Here is a 20,205-nt window from a genome sequence, read left to right on the forward strand (position 1 = left end):
CCAGATTCATACCTTCTGTGATCTTGTCCAGCAACAGGGCTTTAAATATAGACTACTGCCGACCTTGAACAACTTGGGTTTGAACCACTCAGGTCCATTTATACACAGATTTTTTTTTTCAATAAATACAGTATAGTACTGTTTAAAAAAAATTTTTTTAACGTTTATTTATTTTTGAGACAGAGAGAGAGCATGAATGGGGGAGGATCAGAGAGAGAGGGAGACACAGAATCCGAAACAGGCTCCAGGCTCTGAGCGGTCAGCACAGAGCCTGACGCGGGGCTCGAACTCACGGACTGCGAGATCGTGACCTGAGCCGAAGTCGGCCGCTTAACCGACTGAGCCACCCAGGCGCCCCAAGTATAGTACTGTTTAACTGTATTTCCTCTTCCTTACAATTTTCTCAATAACATTTTCTTTTCTCTAGCCTGCTTTATTGTAAGAATACAGTATGTAATATATACAACATGCAAAATATGGGTTAATTGACTACTTATGTCATTGGTAAGGCTTCCAGTCAACAAGAACAGTAGGCTATTGGCAGTTAAGCCTATACTGAGTAGTTAAGTTGTGAAGTCAAAAGTTACACACAAAGTTTCAACTGTGCGGTCATTCCCAGAACCGCCAAGTTGTTCAAGGGTCAACTGTACAAGCTGGTGATTCTCAGAGTTTTATCTCAAGCCCAGACTTTGTCTCTGAATTCTGGGGTTATATTCCCAAATGCTTACTCAGTACCTTCACTGGGATTTCTAACAGGCATCTCTAACTTAACATAACCAAAATTAAACTCTTGATTTTTTTTTTTTTTTTTTTTTTTTACCCCAACCCAATTCTTCCTGTATTATTCTCCCTGCTCCATACCCGGTAGCTCTGTGTTTCCAGTGTGTGGTCCAAAACACCATTAACTCTTCTCTCACCTCACCTCTGGTCCACCAACAACCCTGTTGGCTCTTCCTTCAAAGTGCATCCGGAATCTGAAGTTTGCTCATCAATTTCACCGCTACCTATCATGGGGCACTCTTCCGTATCACGTAGACCCTTGCTACTCAGGGTGTGGTGTGTGGAGCAGTGGAACCAGCCTTGCCCAGGTACTTGTTAGACATGCAGGATCTCAGTCTCACTTTAGACAAGATGAGTCAGAACTGCATCTTATCTGGTCCCCAGGTTGTCCGTTTGTACGTTAAATTTAGAGATGTTCTGATTTAGATGAGTGCAACAGCCTGCTAATTGTCTCTCTTCTATCCCGGGGCCTCTTAATTCTATTTTTCACACAGCAGTCAGAATGAGCTTTTAAATATATAAGTCAGAGGATGTCACTCATTTGTCCCAAACCCAGTGATGGCTTTCCTATAGCCAATGTCCTCACTATGGGTCAGAAGCTTCATTCTGATCTGTGCTTCCATCCTCCTACCCTCTTTTGTGGCTCATCTCCTACTCTCCCTTTGACCACTCAGTCCAGCTACAAGGGCCTCCGTGCTGTTCCACCCACTTGCAAGCACATATGAGCCACAGGACCTTTGTACTTGCTGCCTGGAATGTCACTTCATGGGCAACTTTTTCCTTCAATCAGATCTCTGTTTAAATGTCACCTTATTGGACTTCATGAATAAAATAACATCCTTCCATCACCCTTTAAACCCTTTTCTCTGCCTTATTTTTCTGCATATTTCTTCATATCAAATATTCATTTGCTCATTGTCTGACTCTCCCCAGTAGAATGCAAGTTCCAGAAGGTCAGGGACTGTCGCTATTATATCACCTGTTGTTGGAAGGGTGCATGGCACAGAATAGTGCACGGTATCTGTTCCTTGAATAGTGACCGAATGAACAGATAAGTATCCAGGGGTTTTTGTTTTTGTTTTTGTTTTTTGGATATTGTGTTCACCACATATGACCTATAACATTTGGCAAATGCCTGGGGGTTTTTAGGAAAAATGCCACGGTTTAGGAGAAGGCTTTAGAAAGTAGGGATTTCTTTGGAGCTTCATCAGCTGATACACTTCCTGCATGTCCTCCCTCAATGGCCTGAGCACTGGCGTCAGGGAAGGGAGACCCAGCCTCCCCAGTCAGGAGGCAGGAGGGCTGGAACATACATGCTGGCTCTGTGATCTCGGCCTGGCCCCGCTGGAGGATTGACTCCTGGAATGTGGTTAAAACCGGGTCCAGACCCAGAGTCAGTTTTCTCAAGCGCTTACCTCATCTGCTGGCTGACTTGCCCTTCACTTGATGCTAAGCTTGTGGGTTTGCATAGAGCAGCCTCCAGCTGGGTTTTTATAATCAACAGTGAAGGTGAAAAGTCTGAGCAGACCTGTCACGGCGGCGTAGGCTAATGGCACCGGGGCTGCCGGAAGGTCGGTGGTAACCAGAGGAGACGGCCGGACAGTCAATAACCCCCAGGTTTGTGGTGTCCAGAGTGCCGGGCACAGACCTCTTTGCCTCTCGGTCACACCAATACCAATGGACCAGTACCAAAGATGCCCTTAAAAAGCATAACAAGGAACTGTATCCTGAAAGTATCTTACTCCATGATGTTTATTAACCTGGAGGGAAGTAAATGCTGAGAAGGATTGTATTTAACCGGGCAGAGAGAATTGGCAGGCTCAACTTACAGAGGAGCTGAGTTCCTCTTTGGATAGAACTCACTGTTTTAAAACATATTTTCCCTAGTGCTTGTGACAAGCTGGTTTCAACTGCACGTTACTGTTTTCAGTTACCTTCTGAGATTCTTAGAGTCAGTCACACGGCACTATTGCTGGAAAAGGCCTGAGAAGTGTTCTTGCCCAAACCCGTCTGTTTCATAGATAGGGTAACAGACGTTCGGCGGGATGAAGCAACTTGCCTGCAGCTATAAGCAGCAATGTTGGGAACGCTCTCGGGCCTTCCCAGGGATTCACTGGCCCATCTGCCGCGCCCAGTGGTGAAGCCACACTTAGACAATCGACGCAGCGACCCTGCATCAAAGTCACGGCCAGAGTAAAATCTTTAGCACCTGCCACCTTCAGGCCTCAACACTCTGACCACCACCTTGTCCCCGGACAAAACACAGCCCTCCTTTCCTGACTCCTGGTCCAAGTACAAAGCCTGGAGTAAGTCGCTACCCCTGTAAGTCTCACTCTGGGAAAACAACTTCCTATCTCAGTTCCTCCTGTGGAAAATGGGGGCCAATGCTACTAACCTTGTAGGATTGCTGTGACATCCACAAGAAATAGAATGAATTTCCTATAACCTTGTAAATACTACGTAGCTACTCCCCTCCTCCATGGAGACCCCACTTCTTTATTGTCTTGCCTTCAACTTTTATGAAGTAGGAAATGACTCTGGCGAATGCAGCCCCTGTTTGACCTTGAGCAAGGTGCAAATAAGTGATACACCTTAAGGTGTTCAAATGGCCAGAGGCTGTTTGGACCCTTTAGCAGAAAGAGCTAGCTGTCTCCTAAAGCCCTTAGGAGGTCTTTAAAGCCTAGGAGCCTAGGAGGCTCCTAAAGCCTGAGAGGTCCTGAACTGCCTCTAGCCTGGTAGTAACTACCCACTGTCTGATAAGAGAAGTCCAGGCAATGCCAGCCAATGCCATCTGTGAACCTTCCTCTCTTCTCTGTGTCCATGGTGACAAACAGGTGCGTCTCTTCCACAACTCCTTGCACATTCCTGACTGCACAGGAGTCAGGAAAAATGACCACACTTTGAAATGGGTACAGTAGAGAAGATTACTGGGTGTAGTCAAGGTTCTAGAGAGAAACAGAACTAACAGTAGTGCTATACATATGTTGTGTATAATTACACAAATTACACATAAATTATACAAATATAATAAGGAATTGGCTCATGCGATTATGAATGCTGAGAAGTCCCAGGATCTGCAGTTGGACTGCAAGCTGGAGACCCAGGAGGGTCGATGGTGCAGTTCTGGTTCAAAGGCCAGCAAGATGGGCACCAGGGAAGAGCTCATATTACGGTTGAAGTCTAAAGTCAGGAAGAGTCAGGAGAAGTACCTCCCCTCACTCTGCCTTTTTGTTCCTTTCGGGTCTTCAGCAGATTGAATGAGGCCCACCACATCACAGAGGGCAGTCTACTTTACTCAGTCTACTGATTTGGATGCTAATCTCATCCAGAAACATCTCATAGACACATGGACTACAGTGTTTGACCAAACACCCAGGCACTGGTGGCCAGTCCAGGTGACACATTAAATTAACCATCACGCTGAGTAACCTTTCAGTGGGATGCTGGGCACACCCCTCGGGATTATCTGCTTCTTTGGGGCCTGCGCCTTGCTTGTCCTTGAGTTAATTTATAACTCTGTAAAACTGATAGTAATTTCCAGTGATTTTTGTCCACAGAGAAGATGCAAATGAATTTTGTTCTGGTGGAGATATAATTGATTTCCCACCTGGGGAAGAGGCCAGTTTGCATCTATCTATTTATTTCAGTATTCCTAAGTGCATATATATGTTCTTTGGATCCTCTCTTGAACTTTTTTTTTTTTTTAATTTGAATGATTCCCTCACTAATTCATAAGTGAAATAAAATCTTGACATGTGTTCATAAGACATTTTTAAGAGAGTCATGATTTTACCTACCTAAAAATTATCCTTTGATATTGGGGACCTCCCATCCTACAGGGTATGACTCCCATGGACTTGCTGATGAGACCCTCCTTGGCTTCTGCCATCTGAGCTCCTGTAGCACTCATTGTCCATACAATTCAATAACCCTGTCTTCTTTCTAGTGTTCTTTACTTCCATGTGACCTCTCCAAGCACTCTAGACATCCTTGAGAGTAAGGACTATGCCATGTCATTTTGGATGTCCCACAGCACCTGTCACCCTGCCTTTCACAGGACAGATTATTTTGTCAACATTTTTTGCCTTACAAAGTCTCGAACATCTTGGAATACTTCAATTACCTCCTGATTACTAAATATTGACTAGGCATCCAAGTGTTAATTTTGGTTGAAAATAATAATAAATAATAAATGAAAAAAAATGCCTAAGGCTTGAGGCACCTGGGTGCCTCAGTAGGTTAAGCATCTGACTCTTGATTTCGGCTCATGTCATGACCTCACAGTTTGTGGGATCAAGCCCCACATCGGGCTCTGCACTGACAGCGTGGAGCCTGCTTGGGATTCTCTCTCTCTCTCAAAATAAATAAATAAATAAACTCTAAAAAATGCCTACGGGGTGTCTGGGTGGCTTAGTCAGTTAAGCGTCGGATTTCGGCTCAGGTCATGGTCTCAGGGACCATGGGTTCGAGCCCCGCGTCGGGCTTTGCACTGACAGTTCAGAGCCTGAAACCTACTTTGGATTCTGTCTCCCTCTCTCTCTCTCTCTATTCCCTGCTCATGCTCTGTCTCTCTCTCTCTCAAAAATAAATAAACATTAAAAAATTTTTTTGAAATGCCTAAGGCTTGCATATTGTTTTCTGTGTTGCAGAAATGTTGTAAGCATTCTTACATAACGTCTAAATATTTAATCCTTACAATAACTACTCAAGGTTGTCATGTTCCAATATGCAATGTTTCAAATGATGAAGCGAGGCTGAGAGAATTGAAGTAGCACAGCTGTGGATAAATACACCTATGGACTGTCTGGGATCTCTCCTCTCCCTCCTCCATTTACACCTGCAGCTCAGGTGAACACACTTCACCTGCCTACCTTTTGGCTCAGTCTCTCTACTATGCCTCTACACCGTGGGACTGCTCCCAGTGCTTCCAGATTCTGGACACCTTCCCGCCTGCCACTAGACCCATCAAGATGTCCAGGTGCCCTGTGGTCTTTGGAGACCTTATGGATGCAGAGAAGCCTAGACTGAAGGAGTGTCTGAGTCACAGTTCGGGTTTGTGTGTCCCACGGAGGGTTATTGGTGCTCTTATTGCTCTTAGTGCTTGGAAAGTGATTCATGAAATGCTTCATCCATGCATCCACTCACTGAATCATCCACTCGCTGTGCACTGTGTGATGGGCCCATGGCACTTGGACTTCCCCACCCTGGGGGGCCACGGCTGGCTGTGGTTGCAGCAGCTGTTGGCGGGGCGGGGGTCGGGGGAGGGAATCCAGTCACCCGTGGCCACAGGAACCTCACAGGCAGAACCACCAGGCACCTGGGAGCCTGCACTCCCCCTGGGAATGTCCCTCTCTCCATGAGAGAGCACATTAAATAGCAAACAAAAACCACCATTACAGGTTAGAAGAGGCTGGAGAGGGACAGAACACATTTCATGTCTTATATTTTAACTGCACCTGCTCCTGTGTTTTCAACATGCGCCCCATGCCTTCATTTTGCATTGGGCCCCACAAATCGCATAGCTAGCACTTGGCTGCAAGGCTGAGCTTATGACCAGAGGAGGGTCTTTTCTGGTCAGCCCCTCAGGTCTCAGACAATTCACCTCCTGTGCCCCTGCAAGCACACATGAGGGTTTCAGGCATTTCCGAATCTGATCTACAAAGGAGGTAAAACTTGGGCTGTACTAGGAACCCAGTTTGAATACGAATCCTCCATAAAGTGAAAGAGGGTTCACTACATTGTGGACATGGAGGCAGCTCGTGGAGTTTGTAACCCAGACTCTGCCCTTTATCAGCTGGGTGACCTGGGGCAACTGTCGTAGGGTCTGTCTGTACATTAGAATGGAAGGTAAAATAGTACTTAGCTCAAAGGGTTATGCCTGCAACATAGTGAGCCTTCAACGAACGTTAGCTTGTTTCATGCATTTATTGAGCATTTGTAAGTGTTGGGGCCACAGAATTCAGATATGTATATGAATCTGCAAAGATTAAACCAGGAGTGGAAGAACCCTGTAGGAATGGAGAAAACTTGATCAGCCTAAAGACATTTGTATTCAGTATTTTAAGGGGCACCTGGGTTGCTCAGTCAGTTGAGCATCCATCTTTGGCTCAGGTCATGATCTCAAGGCTGATGAGTTTGGGCACCACGTTGGGCTCTGTGCTGACAACTCAGAGCCTGGAGTCTGCTTCAGATTCTATGCCTCCTTCTCTCTCTCTGCCCTTCCCCCGCTTGTGTTCTCTGTCTCTCTCTCCCTCTCTCTTTCTCAAAAATAAAAAAAACATTTAAAAAATTAAAATAAAACACTGAGGGGCCAAAACCCAAAATCTACAGAATGTTGTGGGCCATATTTTACCCACAGGCAACCATATTAGTGAACATGATTATTTTTTAGAAAGATTAGTTTCCCGTTACTGCTTCTTTGTTTGCCAGTAAGCAAAATAATAATGCACTAAGGTATAGCTCCTGAATTTATCATTCTGTACAATAGAATAGGCAATACATTGCACAGCATGCCGAGAAATTTTTCAGGGTTTGAGAGGAAGATGAGTCTACAATATATAAAATATTCATAACACATAATGTATATTTTTGAATTTTGAACATTGATTCTTTTTTTTTCCAATGGAGTTTCTTATTTGGAAATGAGTTGCCTCTAGTGAATGATATTATTTAGCTAAGGGTGATAGTAGCAACACAAGACAGAAAAATAATCCCCCCCACCCAGACTCTTTGGACTGTCTGTCTCTCTGAGTACCATACCAGCACCCCACCCCAACTCGGGTGCCTATCCACAAACTACACAGTTTCTGCTCTGATTAACTCCAGATTCTCTCTGCTCCTTACTTACACCTCCCCCAGTTTCTTTTTACAGTGACTCCCCAGCTATTATGGCCACAGTCTGTGTGTTCCATCACTTTTCTGTTAATTGTTAACCAACTCTTGGCTCTCCAACATTTGCAACCACCATAGCAGCATTCCCCAAACCCACACTTTTAACACATATCAAAGTTCTGTCTTGTCAATGCAAACGAGCATAACTCAGATGGACACATAATTGAAGGAGTTCCAATCATTGTCCTGAAATTGATCAGATCAGACACACTGGTCGTTAGGTTCTGCAACCAGATATGTAGTAGTCACGTCCTTAAAACTTTATCAGAAGTCCAAGTAGATGTTATGAAACGTTGAAGTTTTTCTGGCTATAAATATTTTAAGTGAGAGAGTATGTCAACTGATGCCAAACTGTTGATTTCCAAACAATATCATTCTAAATAAAGATCCCTTCCTTAATATCAGCATATGCATAAAGAATGCATGGTAGATAAGATAGAGGGCGAAACATGAAGCAGATTACCTTTGAAGGATGTTTCAATTCCCACAGGATATAATGGAAATTCCTGAAACTCCTAGGGAAAGAGATAAAACAATGTGTTCTCTACTTTGATGGATAGGATGCTAATGTTTTCTCTTCCGGAACACACATCCCTTAGGAAACAGAAGCGCATGGTAATTGGTTGAATTTTTAACTAAGTTGCTGCCTCCCACCCTAAACATATGGAGCTCTGGAAGTCCAGATTTGTTTTGGTTACCTATTCGTAGAGGAAATTGACTTTCCTGAAGATAGGAGTTTAAATGGCCTTGAGAATTCTCTTTGGTTCCTCTAAAGCTGCATTAGCAAACCCCTATTTTGTATGTACACCACACACACACACACACACACACACACACACACACACACCTCTGCACACACTCACACGTGCGCACAGATGCCTGGAGAAACACGGACTAGCTTGGACTCACAGTGGGAGATTGTAAAAGACGCACAATACTGGGGTCCCATCTCCTGTTTGTTAAATGAATGAACGAATGCATGGTCCCATTCTGTAAACCGTTCACCATGGGAACATGAGAAAGGAAGCAAGCAAAACACAGGCATGGGCAACTGTAATTACAAGAAGGTGTAATTGCAGGGTGGCAGGGACTGGATTGACTTAATTTCTGTTGCAGGACACCTACCAGACAGAGGAGCACAGTAGGTCACCCATGTATATTTCCTCCATGAGGTGACACATCCTCCATTGCTTGCCTCCATCCTTGGCTCCCATAGCCTCTGTTGTCACTGGCCATGAGTGCCTGGACATCCTGGAGGATTTCAGAGGCTGTCTTGTTATTCACATACACTGTGTGCTTATAAAGCACCCAGCTCTGAGCAGTACTCAGCAGCAGGAATTGGGCACACTGCTAGCACTGACGAAATGTGAACAAAGAGAACTGGAGAACTTCCCCAGTAACTCACCTGTGGGCCTGAATCCCTCTCACAGAATCTCCTTCAACATGGGGGCAGAGAGAGAGATCCTTGGCAGTATAACAGTGTAAGATTAAATAAAACAGCAGCGCAGTAAGCATCGGTTATGCTTTGGTAACACTGCTCATTTATAAAGCTGTGTATCTACGGCACAAATGATCCTTTGCAGCAAAGGCATGAGCCTTGTTAACTGGATCCATGTGAACTGCTCAGCTTTAAAAATCAGAGTTCTATTAAATATTAAAGAATGAGACCGAATATAGCTTCTCACAACCCAACCATGAAGTTACATTAATGGCCAAGATAACGTGTAGAAACTACAGTAGAATCTCTTTCTATTTTGAATCTCTTTCATGTTGTACAATAATACCCATTTTTCTTTCTCTTCTGGCTCATGAGTATTCCTTTGTATGAAACAATATCTACTTGATGGCAGGGAATTTTGATAGTTCCAAGAACATTTCTGCATTACCGCACCATTACCTCTCCTCTGTGTATTCAGGGCCAAAACCACTTTCATGGATTCACTTACACACTTCACATCCGTGGAGAAGTAGATTCCGGAATGACAGCATTTGCAGGAGTAACTATTTACTCAGAAAGTGACTAATGGACCATTAATGATTTCTCAGATTGAGATTTATTCTCTCTGATTTCTTACCAAATGCTCCTAGGTAGTGAGCAGTTGGGGCTGAGTCACTGCAGAGCCTTAGACAGACACAAACCCTTAAATCATCAAGGACTGATTAACCTGTCAATCCTATGCATTGAGGGTGTTTGAAAGGAAAGAAGGAAAGAAAGAAAGAAAGAAAGAAAGAAAGAAAGAAAGAAAGGAAGAAGGAGGGAGGTAGGGAGAGAAGGTAGAAGGAAGGAAGGAAAGGGAAGGAAGGAAGAAAAAGAGAGGAAGGAAGAGAGAAAGGAAAGAAAGAAAGGAGGAAGGAAGGGAAAAGATTAAATAATAGGAAGGGGTAATAAAAGGAAATCAAACTTGCGATGTCACCCTAAATTGTTGTGTGTGTGTGTATATTTTTTTAATTAAAAAATTGAATGTGGACTCCATGCAGGGTATAAAAGAAGAGAAATGCATCCTTTGGCCTATAGCTGGGCAAGATGACAGGTGGCTGGCAGTAAGCATCTCTGTAAATGGAAGTCCATGGGTACCCAGTTCCAGAGATCTAAGTGTGGGCTCTACCAGGTACTTGGTCTCTGGCCTTAAGCAGGCTCCTTAATTAATCTCTTGACATCTCAGCTCTCTCCATTGTAAAAGGGGAGCCTGACGCCAATCTCGGAGACTCATTGAGAGGATTAGATGAGAAAACACAGCAAAATGCAGAGTGCAGTGCCTGGTCCATGCTGGGCTCAGAGCCTTCTGGAACAAGGCAGGGGGAAGGAAAGGAATTTGCACATGGCACTTGCCTGCAGAGGCAAAAGGAAGATGGGGCAGTTGGGGCACAAGTAGAGTACTTGTACTCTGAGCACAAGCAGAGTCCTGGGACAAACACAGGTCCCCCAGTCATCAGACAGATGAAAATGCCAGCACCTCTGGCTGACTCTGGCTTAATCTGCATAAAAGTAAAAACCTGATTATTTAGAAAATCACTCTGCTTTCCAATGATCTTTAGTCAAGGTTATTCTCGCTCTGTTTCCATAAGAAGCCAGAGCTTCTGCCCTTTTGGAGAATCGGGTGGACCTCCAATCAATGGCCTGCTGCCTTAACTTTTCCCTGCATCTGCTACCGCGGCGGGAGAATATTGAGATCCGCTGTGCTTTGTTCCTCTCCAGTAATACGAACGGCTTTTTCACGCCTTATTTGTTATGTTTTCAATAGGCGATTTCTGAGTGTTGATTGTCTCTTTCACACCCAGATTAATTAAGTGTATTTTATGTGTCGCAGGAACATCTCAAGTTGAGTCCACGTACATTTCTGCTGCGCCTGACACTCGTACTGTATCTTCAACCCCAGACATGGATAAGATGTAGACCTTGGGTGTCTACTGGTAAGAGCATGGTCTAAATACCTTCATAGTTTCCACTCACTGTTCATTTGCCACTTAGGCACTCCTATCATTTATAAGAATGTAATAAAATGCTGGAAAACGAACTGAAAGTAAGTGGAAAATATCACAATAGAAGATTTTAGTGTTACCTCAAATTGTGGTTAATGGAATTTACATAATGGTAAGCATATTTCAGAAAAAAAATATCCAAAAAGTTACACAAGTTGAGTAGAGAAAAGAAGTGAACTCAGTCTATGGAGGCAGCTTCTTCTGGGTTCTGATCTCATTGTAAACTTTTAATATTCCATAAGCTACGTGGCCTATATAACAAATTACTTAACCTCTTTGTGCCTCAGTGTCTTCATCTGTAAATTGGGAATAATTATACCTACCCCAAAGAGTTGTTTTAAAAATTAAACGAGCTAACATATATAAACTGCTGTTCACTAAGAAAATAGGGGTTTATTCTTAACATTATTATTTTAAGTTCAAAAAAATTCTTAATTGGGATCCACGCTTTATTACATTTGAGGCACTTGGTCTCAAATTCAGCAGTGGGGACAGTCTGGCACTTTCTTTATTATGCCACAGGTTAGAAGTTGTTAAAAATGAGAAATGATAATCACCACCAAGAACTGTTTTTTTTTTTTAAAAAAAGAATCATCCACATATTTTTGATGAAGTGCAAGGGAGCTGGGCAGTGATGAGGCAGACCAAGTGGAAATGAAAACTCAGAAAACCATAAAAGGTTAAGGTAGACAAAGTCAATGGAACTGACCAGCACCCAGAGACCCACACAAAAGCAAAATAAAGCATGAGGCAAAGAAATCAAAGAAACTGACTGTGATCCCAGACACGGAAACTGGGGTCTGTAGAAGCCAGAAGGCACAAGCCAGAGAGCTAACACCAAAACCTAGCATTTGAATCCCCAGGAGACTATACGGAGAGAAAAGGATTATTGTTGCTACCTTGTCACCAACATCAACTGATAACATCTGCTAGGTGCTCAAAAGTGCCAGGTGCTACATAAAGCCCTTGGCATGCAGTGTGACTTCTCCAACAACCCTGAAAGGTTGTTACTGGTATCACCAGCCCCGTTTGCTGGTGAGAAAACAGAGGTCTAGTGAGTCTGAGCAACTTGGCCAGCACCAAACCTCTAGGGCAGAGCCAGTACTCTTGCCAGGTTTGTCTTAAACTCCATCTTCTTAATCAAAACAAAGAAATAACAAGGACACAACCGCCAGAGAAGCAGGATTCTGGAGCGTTTTTTTTTTTTTTTTTTTTTTTTTTAATTTTTTTTTTCTTCAACGTTTATTCATTTTTGGGACAGAGAGAGACAGAGCATGAACGGGGGAGGGGCAGAGAGAGAGGGAGACACAGAATCGGAAACAGGCTCCAGGCTCTGAGCCATCAGCCCAGAGCCCGACGCGGGGCTCGAACTCACGGACCGCGAGATCGTGACCTGGCTGAAGTCAGACGCCTAACCGACTGCGCCACCTAGGCGCCCCTCTGGAGCGTTTTTATTTGCCTCCTCTGAGTGCCTTCTTTCCACACAGTCATGAGCTGGTGCTGGAGTCAGCTCGCACCAGTTCCCAAATGTGTTCAGACACCTTACGTTGGTGGCTCGAAACTGACCAAGGTGGGAGTGTTTACATTGTGGAAATTAGCAAATACAGTAAAACCTTAGTTCATGAGCATAATTTGTTCTGGAAACATGCTTGCAATCCAAAGCACTTGTATTTCAAAGCTAATTTGCCCATAAGAAATAATGGAAACTCAGATGATTCATTCCACGACCCAAAAATATTCATATAAAAATGATCACAATACTGTAATATAATAGAAAATAATAAAGAAAATACAAAATGTAAAGAAAAATGAACAAATTAACCCACACTTACCTTTGAAAACCTTCATGGCTGGTGTGAGGCAGACGAGAGAGAGGAGGGTTATTTCGTGGGTCGATTTTCACTATCACTAATGGAATCGCTGCTATCTATTGGCTCAACGGGGTCTTTTTTCTTTTCATGCAACCTTAACAAGAAACCTATCAAGTGACATTTGCTTTTGCCTCTTTTTGAGGATTTAGAGGATCTTGTGTTGGCGATCACACATAATCCCACAGGGAGAGAGAGAAGAACCATTGACTCAGTTGTGATCATGGGATGTTCTGCATCACGTACTACTCGTATCGCAAGACGTTGCTCGTTTATCAAATTAGAATTTATTAGAAATGTCTGCTCATCTTGTGGAACACTCACAGAACAAGTTACTTGCAATCCAGGGTTTTACTGCACTGCAAATTGAGGCTTTAAAAAAAATGTTTATTTATCTATTTTGGGACATAGAGTGAGCATGGGTGGGGGAGAGAAGGAGAGAGAAACCCAAGTAGCCTCCACACTGTCGGCACTGAGCCCGATGCTGGGTTCAAACCCAAAAACCGTGAGATGGTGAGGTGAGCAGAAAGCAAGAGTCAGACGCTCAACTGACTGAACCACTCAGGTGCCCTCCCACTTTTTCTAAATATCCACAACAGATTGAATGTCTGGCCAGTGAATTCACTTCAGTTCATTGTTTCACTTCTACTCTGGTGAAAGTGAACATCTCAAGCAATTAAATTCCCATAATGTCATTTATCTTTTTTTGAAATGGATTTTTATGAAGTAAAAATAAACTTACTATTTGAACCAAAATCCAAGTGATATTTATAGCCTGGGTCTTAAGATAAATAACTACCGTTTCAGGAAATATGCCATTGATTTGCTATGCTATACACCACGCTACTGATCAGTTATTTGCGAAAGGGTAAGCCTATTAAAAGAAATAGTCTTTTCTAAAACATTCATTGTTACAAAAACAGCCAACTCTTTTGACTGTGCAGTTAGCATGTTGGGTGATTTCATATATATGCTGAATACCACTCTATACCAGGGACTTTGTCATGGGCTGGTAATAGAAAGTTCTTCACCTTAATGACCTCAGTGTCGTAGCAAGGAGACAGAAACGTGAGCAACATTTAGAATTCAATGTGTCAAGTGTGGCAAAAGAGGTCTGTCCAGAGGATTCTAGGACACCAGAGGCCACACACTAACTCAGCATGGGCAAGTCACTGGAAGCCAGCTTTTCACAGGAGTTGAGGTTGGAATTTCCAGACTAGAGAACAGAGTGAAGAAAGGCAGAAGGGGAAGAAGGAAAATATATTCAAGGTTGATGAGGCAGCGCGGTGAGCCCCAGAGGACAGTTGTAGCTACTGTCAGAATGATATGTTGGGCCATAGTAAGAAGCTCCCGGGGAACGAGAAAAAGAATGCCTTCTCAATCTGTGTGATGGGAGACTGCTCTACTTGTATCGTGTGCAGGGCAGAGGGAAGGAGGGAGAGGAGACTACATTGCAAATACTGAAATAGCCACAGAACCAGTACCAAGAGACTAGACCAGAGCGTGGCAGGGGGTAGAGAACAGGTCCTTATACAGTGTGAACAGACACCCTTTTGTTAGGGTCAGGGGAGTCTGAATTATGTGAATAGAGCTCCAGGTCCTTGGATTCCCCTGCAGAAGATTCACATGGGGATCCCCACTCAGAATAAAGCCAGCCAGAAGGAAAGTAGCAAGCATAAAGCAGTTTATTAAAGTGAAAATACAGGGGCACCTGGCTGGCTTAGTCAGTAGACTAAGTGTATGTGACTCTCGATCTCAGGGTTGTGAGTTCAGGACCCATGTCAGGTGTGGAGATTACTTAAATGAACTTAATTTTTTTTTAAATAAAATAAAAACGAAAGTACATTCTCAAGGTGGGAGAGCAGGCATGTTCCCGGAGAACCAGGCCTTAGGTTGTTTTGGGATTGGATATTCTTGGGTCTCTGGGCTGGGAGGATCTGTGAGGTACAGTGGGTGGTCTCTAATGGAAGCTGCTTCCAATCATTTGGGGGACTCTTTCCACAAGGTTTGTACCAGAACTGTCATGGCAGCCTTCCTCCATGGGGGGAGTGCTGTCCCTGTAATGCAAATGCATTATAACAAGTCTTAGGGTTACCCTGGGGTAGAAGTGAAAGGGGAGAGCACATGTTCTGCACCTGTGGCTCTTCATCTGTCAGCCCCGAGGTCTCCGGAAGCCACAAGTTCAGGTTGTTGAGCTCCCAGGCTTTTAATGTGCAGCTTGTTTATCACTGTCCTTGCCTCCAGCTCATGTCTCCATCCTGAGGGACTCCGTCTCCGGCTCATGTCTCCACCATGAGAGTCTCTGCCTTAGGACATTCCTTCCACTGCTTGTGTCTAGCTTCTACCTAACACTTTGATGGTTGACCTGATAGGAGGTGGGGACAACTACAGAACTACAGGTAGAAAGAGTCAAGTGACATTAGTCATAGCCATGGCTGTGCCTTATGGAGGAAGGACACACTGACCTCACCTGGTGCTCTGGAACCTCAGAGGGCAATACAGGTGAGCTGTAACATGCCTCCATTCACCCGGTGTTAGCGCACGTGATTCCGTAGCTGGCACGTTGCTTGTTGTATAATGTACCCTCAGTGAGTCTGTGTTCAGCTAGGAAGAAAGAGTTGTCAAGGATGGCTCAGAGGTTTTGAACAGAAAGGTTAAGTAAAAACACACAGCTAAGTTCCTTAGCTTGTCAGCAGGCAAGCTGTGTTCCTGGAAAGGTTGGATGTGGAAGGAATATTGACATGGGTCCTGGGATGTGGGTCTGACTGGGGCCTTCTCCTGTTTCAGATGCTACAGTTCTACACCGTAGTAATTCACAGGTGGCCATCCCATCACAGTGTTAGTGTCAGTAAAGGTTGGCTGTTTATAGTTGTGGGGGGACAACAAAACACCTATTTCTAGAAGTGGCTGAATATTGGGGTGTCGAACCATCGATGTGGAAAGGAGTGTGGAGGCTTTAAACATAGTCTGTGGCTATAAAATTGCCATCCATTATGGACCAGTGTGAGTAAAAACATCTAGTGCCTCTAGAATCATCCTCTTCTTGTTCGAGTGTTACATGTGAAGCTGAGAAAGCATAGAGCCATTTCTGCTAGAAGCCGCTATCATCCATATGCCGTCAGCCAGTCTTTTTGAAGTTGCACGTCCAAAGGAGATGGCTGGTTCCCCAAAACATACTAAATGACTTTCAGGCAGTGTAGAGGACAGATCAAAGCTTTAGGAAAGGGAGGAACATGAAATAAAATCTATAATACAGGCAAAGGGTGTGTGGGCTGACTCCTGATATTTCTAACCATAGCCTCCACATTGCAACGCCATAAAACACTCCTTACACTCTTAAAGGCAGACTAGCCTGAAAGTTTAAACAGACTGTGTCTCTTTTGCATCCTGCGTACCAACCCACATGCATTGCGTTTTTGCTTTTGAATTATATTGTTTCTTAAGTATAAGAAAATAAAGAAATAAAAGAGCAGTTTTTCCTATGCATTTCAAAGACATTTATCAGAACCTCAGCAGTAAATCTTATTTTATTTGAAGTGAGATCAACTGACCAACATCCTTCTAAAACAAAAAGTGTCTTGATGGGCAGAAAGCTAAGTGAACCTATATGGTAAATGTTTAGCCCTGTACTTTCTGTATTAATATTTTCCTCTTCATCCATTCATAAAATGTAAATTTAATGGAATGGAAATGCTGACAGGCTTTCTAAATTTTTCTTTGCATGGTATTATACCAAGGCTCATTTTATTCATGTCCTAAACTATAATGCAAGCTTCCTAGCAGTGAATCACCCTAATTGTGGTCAGGTGCCTACACATTTCATGTTAAATAGCATCAATCGTCCAACAGATTAGAAGGAAATTGCTCTTCAGTGTATTCTATCCTGTCTCTCTCTTCTTTCCTTGGGAATTTTCCCTGGCCATTGAGGTAAGTGTTTCTATGGCTTATAATTTGTCTTATTTAAGCCCTGATCCCAATTCAAAAACTCTGAGCAGAATAACCTCGTTCTCATTCAGGGTTAACCTGCAGATTTCCTTCCTCCCTGATATAGGAAACAAGGTTCAAAATATCTGGCCTTGGGACACTGGACCATCCTTTACAAAATAAAACTGTTCTAAAATAAAAAGCCAGTTTTGTATACCTTGGATACCTCCACTTTGGACTGAAATCTCTTACTTAAAAAAAAAATGGCCTCAGGTTTTCTTAAACTGAAAAATAAAGATCAAGTAAGGATTTTTATTCAATACTTTTTGCCTTTGGTGATAAAATTTCAGGCAAATTAACAGACTGCAGAAGGGGAATGCGTAAGTTACTAAAAGTCTGTGTCTTGGGGGAAAATAACTGACGTGCCAATCCAGTAGCTTTCCAACCAACTCTTTCTAAAGATGGTGTGAAAGCAACACACTCAACCACAAGCTATTCTAGCTGGCTTCATCCTATTCTGCATCACCCAGGAAGTGGTCCCAACCTCTCCTGCCCACATGCAAGGTGGCATGAGAGAAATAAGTCCTCAATATGTCCTCCACAGAAGTGAACCTGAAAACAACCCAAGTTTTCATATCCCTCGGGCTTTCTCCAAAGGGATCATCACCGCTCTCCTCATATCATATAGAGATAAAAAGCTTCAGAATTATTATTACGAAAGGATTTGGTTTTTCAAGTTCATTGATTCCCCAGCGCAGTCATGTTCTGCAGTATAATGACGATATAGGAGCTTTTCCGGAAAGATTAAGCTTGGGAATTTGTACTGTTTCAAAATTTTCATAAAGAGAGCAGTACTCAAATTAGAGATTTGCTCCTTCCGTAAATAACCTGCTGAAATTTTTTAAGGCGACCTTCCTTCTCCTTTTCAAGGAAATCAAATTGCCTCCAGAACTACCTTTCGGAAGGACGACTGGGTGCGCTGTCATTTGTCTTTCCTACACAAAGTCCTCACTTCTCAAAGTCCCCAGGACCCTGCTTCTTCCAGTCACGTGACCCCCTCATGGTACCTGACAGTGCTATCAGTCTGTGCTCTACCCAAGTCAGTGGGGAACAAAGCATATGCATCACATATAGCCAATCAAAAACATCCGGCTTTCCCTGGCTGATTACAGTCTTCACATACATCCTTATTGGTTAAAACCTATTCTTTTGTTATTATTATTGGGATATACCCCACTGGTAGGAATGTTTTGAGCATCTTCAATACATGTATATTTATTTATAAACTGTAAATATATTATGTATATTTTTAAAGAATAGATGAAAATTGAACTTAAAAGGTATTAAGGGGTGCCTGGGTGGCTCAGTCGGTTAAGCATCCGACTTCAGCTCAGGTCATGATCTCATGGGTTTGTGAGTCGGAGCCCTACATCAGGCTCTGGGCTGAGGGCTCAGAGCCTGGAGCCTGCTTTGGATTCAGTGTCTCCCTCTCTCTGCCCCTCCCCCACCCCCAATAAATAAACATTAAACAAATTTTTTTATAATAAAATGTATTAAAATAACCATAAATAGAAGTTCTAAGATTTTCTTTCTTGTACTCCCACTGGGATCAGGGCAGCTGAATTTGCAGACCACTGGCTGGTAGATGGTGGAAGGTGATTCCGGAGCCCCGAGGTAATGGGGCTGGTGGAGGCGGAGGAGGGGATCTGGTGTGTGCCTACAGATTGAAAGGAAGCAAAAGTACTCTAATTGAGACCGGGTTTTGTGACTTGACTGTGTCCAGATCCATTCTGAGTCATTTTTGATAATTCCAACTCCCACCAAACTCAGCAGTGTCAGGCATCAGAATGACTCACGGCTGAGCTAATAAAAAATCCATCAAGTTATGCATACCTCAGAATTGTTTCCAGAAAACTGAAAGAAGTTGGGAGAATTTGACAGTAGTCAGCTCTGTCTGCTAGAAATACACACTTCCCCCAGCTCTTTCAAAGATATGATGTAAAATTAGACTATTTGAACATGGGAGAGTCATTACCAGAAACTGCAAATCACATAAAACAAATTATCCTGATCTCATCGGTGTCCTGATTCTGCACAGACAAAGGTTGTGAACTTGTAAGAATTTGTTCATTTGTATTTTAGATAAAACATTTGAAGAGGTCTATTTTGTTTCCTCAACATTACGAAAAAACTCATTAAAACATCAATTTGATTTTTTTAATAAACAAAAAACATACAGAGCTTTACTAATTAAATGTTGAGTTTGTTATTGGTTAGAAAATAAATATTATCTCAGATCTTGATTGTCTTTACTGACTCTGATATCACCACTGATCTCTCTGAGACGATGGTGGAGAGGTGCTCAGGCAGTGGCTTACTTCAAAAAGAAATGTAGAGGAAACCACTTGCTGCTTTCCAGAAAGATCAAAGGGAGATAGCTGTTTCATTTACTGAGACATTCATATGTTCCCTCATGCATCAGCATCCTACTGAATTCCTAAACTGTGTTAGGCAGTCAGGGTGCAGAGCAGAGAGGTGTCCCATTATTCCAGAGGCAGGTAAACTAGCAGGCAGTTCCCTGTGGGAAGACTACCCTCCGAGATGCCCCGGGTGCCATGATGGCCCACAGAGTGGTCTGGAACAGTCGGCGGTTTGGGTGGTCCTCCACTCTCGCTGCCTGGATTGAATTCTAAATAATGCAATAAAGTTATGAAAAAAAAGGTAATAATAAATAATAAACATTTACTGAGCAAGTGCTGTTGTGTCACATATTCTGCTACACGTTTCATGACGGGAATATGGTAAGGGAAGTATGAGGGAAGGCCTGCGACTCACACTTCTTGAACTCCTATCCCAGCTGCCACACTGACTGGCTGGCAGTAATGGGGTAAGTGAGTTCACTTCTCTGAACATCAATTTTCCTATGTGTTGCATGGGATAATAATAGCTTTTATCTTGGAGGTCAGCACTATAGTCATTTTTTTTAAGTTTTCTAATTTATTTTTGAGAGAGAAAGAGAGAGAGAGAGAGAGAGGCAGCACAAGCAGGGGAGGGGCAGAGAGAGAGAGGCAGAGAGAGAATCCTGAGCAGGCTCTGTACTGTCAGCTCAGAGCCCGACTTGGGACTCAATCCCACAACCACAAGATCATAACCTGAGCCAAACCAAGCGTAGAATGCTCAACCGACAGAGCCACCCAGGTGCCCCAAATAGTTACAAGGAATGAACTAGGTAACCTAGATAAGCATGCAGCACTATGCCAGA

This window comes from Leopardus geoffroyi, chromosome D3 (assembly GCF_018350155.1).
Source record: "Leopardus geoffroyi isolate Oge1 chromosome D3, O.geoffroyi_Oge1_pat1.0, whole genome shotgun sequence".
In the NCBI taxonomy this organism is placed as follows: Eukaryota; Metazoa; Chordata; class Mammalia; order Carnivora; family Felidae; genus Leopardus; species Leopardus geoffroyi.